Raw genomic sequence first — 2,884 nt, forward strand, 5'->3', positions numbered from 1 at the left:
TTGAAGTGCGCTCTTAAAACTGTAAAAGAAGGGATGTCAAGGAACAAAGCATTTCTGTGGTTTGTTGGGTTTCTCTGATACAGATTTCAGTTAGTACAGATAGAATATCTATAATATTTTGATGAATTGTATCTTTTACATTTTGATTAAATGAATTAAGAAAGGAATGTGTAGTGTCTTTAAATGCAATATAAAGACATTATAGTAAATATTAATACAGATGAGTGACATACTAGTGCCATTAGCAGGAAGTACTGAAGAGTCATTACTTCATAAGTGTGTGTGCGTCCATCTGTGAGCCGCCACGTTTACATTTGTTAAAAAATCCCTACTGAAGACCTCACGTTTTGTCTCGTTGGAAAGAAAAATCACAGATGATCTCTTAATATCTCAGTTGTTTCTCCTAGGCAGATTATGGGGAGCAAATGGAGACTTTTGTTCAAATCAGATGATTCTCCTTATATAACATAAAGCTGGATGGTATACATATAATATAGACAATTGCAATTTATCAAAATAATTTGATTGTTTTTGTATTTTTATTTAAATTTTAAAGCCATTTTTGTGTAATTTAATGCTGTACACATCTGTAATGTCTTTCAATTGCCTTTATTTGAGGCCTTTTATGGACAATTGCAATTAATTTAATATTTAATTTTTTTTTTAATTTGGATTTAATTTGAATGCCTTTCTTAATTCTGTGCACATCTTTCTTTGAGGGCTTTTATATAGACAATAATTGCAATTAATTTGATTGCATTTTAAATTTGTATTAATTTTATTTTAATTTTATATTTAATTTTAAAGTCTAATTCAATGCTGTACACATCTGTAATGTCTTTGAATTTCCTTAATTTGTGGGCTTTTAAATAGAGAATTGCAATTAATTTGATTGCATTTTTATTTTATTTTGTTTAATTAATTAAATTTTAATTTTAAAGCCATTTTTGTCTAATTCAGTACTGCACATTTGCAACGGGCTTTTATATGGACAATTTATATATATACAAATGCAATTCATTTGATTGCATTTATACTTTTCTATTTTTATTTTACTAATTACATTTTTAATTCTAATTTTTAATTTTAAAGTAAGTCGCTTTTGTGTATTATTCAAAGCTGTACACATATGCAATGTCTTTATTTGAGGGCTTTTATATAGACAATTTCAATTAATTTGATACATTTTTTTTTTTTTGTACTTTTTAAATTTTTTTACTTAAAAATAATTTAATTTTTTTCTTTGATTTTTAAAAACATTTGTTTAGATATTTTGCATGTCGTTGATGTTATTTAAGGCATTTTCAAGCTGAAATTTTTAAGTAATTTTATTTAAGATGGCGACCTCAAAGAAAACTCTGCATGACTAGACTATTATTGCATACCGCTAGTCCCTGAAATTAAACTAAGTCATAAATCTAAAAACTCCTATTAGCTGATTGAATTGTTGGTTATCAGGAGTTGTAGGCATGCCAGCTGCTATTAACCACTGACAGGCACTGCCACACCACAAACACACACAAAGTACCACCCAAAACCATTGCACGCATACACAATACTATATTTCTTGTGTTGCCATGACAACGTTTTTCTTCTAAGAATGCTGAGTATTAATTCTAAGCTTTAAAGTATTAGCTTTTCAGAACATGCTTATTAAATGTACTCCATATAATCCAGTGAAATCATATGTGTAATCCTGGGCGGTTGCAGTGAGGTGTTTGCTTTTTTTACCACAAGGGGGAGTGTTGTTTTCTCATTACGCAGAGTGTCTCTCTCTGAAGCTGACCCTGCAAGCAAAAAATAAATAAAAAATATTTTTTAAACACATAATTGAATTAGACAAAGACTTACTTTTACTTTTTAAAAAATGTAAAAATTCAATCCAATTGATTGCAATTGTCTATATAAAAGCTCTCAAATAAAGACAATTTAAAGACATTACAGATGTGTACAGCATTGAATTAGGCAAAAAGAGGCTTTAAAATAAAAATAAAAAATGATTTATTTTTTTTGTAGTGCACTTATTTGAAATGCTCACTGTTTAGTTTTATGCAAATATGCATCTTTTCAATCTCTTTTAAACCACCAGTCTCTTATAAGCAGATTTGATGATTTTTCTCTTTAACTTTCTTAGAGGATATGAAAATAGACACAAATCAATTGAAACAAGTCAGTTGTTGACATACAGCGCTATAAAGTCTATGCTGATAATATAGCTCAAATAATTGTGCTTCTGCCAAATTTGATGAGAAATGTTCGGGTTCATTTTGAGTTTTGAAGACTTTATGATTTTGGGAACATTGTTGAGATCTATTTTGAAGCTGTAGAGGAGAAACATGTGAGACTTCAAATCTCTTTGCTTCCCATTTAATCTGAAATAGAAACGATTGAGATATTAAACATCTTATGGAAGTGCATCCTAAAAACCAAGCACTGTTTTAAATGCATTACTAAATCTAACGTTTGCATCCACAAAACATGTTTTTATGGTGGTACATTGCATGCAAATCTGTTAGTAAACCAACCACTGATTCAAATGCATTGCTTCATATATTGTTTGACACACACACACACGCACGCACGCACACACACACACACAAATTTTGAATATGTAATGCATTGCTAAATATAATGTTTGCAACCACAAGAAATGTTTTTATAGTGATACATTGCATCCTAATTTGTTAGTAAACCAACCACTGATTCACATGCATTGCTTAATATATTGTTTGGACCCAAAACCAATTTTTATTATGTAATGCATTGCTAAATATGACGTTAAAACCCACAAAACATGTTTTTATGGTGATGCATTGCATCCTCATCTGTTAGTAAACCAACAACTGATTCAACTGCATTGCTCTTTATATTGTTCACCCCCCCC

At 29.7% G+C, this 2,884-nt stretch overlaps 1 long non-coding RNA gene across 1 annotated transcript in view; it reads right to left on the bottom strand.

The window, feature by feature from the left end:
• Positions 1-1,608: 1,608 nt before the first annotated feature.
• Positions 1,609-2,884, bottom strand: part of LOC107668650 (uncharacterized) — a 2,395-nt gene continuing 1,119 nt past the window's right edge. The window contains exon 3 of the long non-coding RNA XR_001631916.1: positions 1,609-1,787. This is a non-coding gene — a long non-coding RNA (uncharacterized LOC107668650). The remainder of the gene's footprint in view (positions 1,788-2,884) is intronic.

The sequence above is a fragment of the Sinocyclocheilus anshuiensis genome, unplaced genomic scaffold (assembly GCF_001515605.1).
Source record: "Sinocyclocheilus anshuiensis isolate Anshui unplaced genomic scaffold, SAMN03320099.WGS_v1.1 scaffold2477, whole genome shotgun sequence".
NCBI lineage: Eukaryota > Metazoa > Chordata > Actinopteri > Cypriniformes > Cyprinidae > Sinocyclocheilus > Sinocyclocheilus anshuiensis.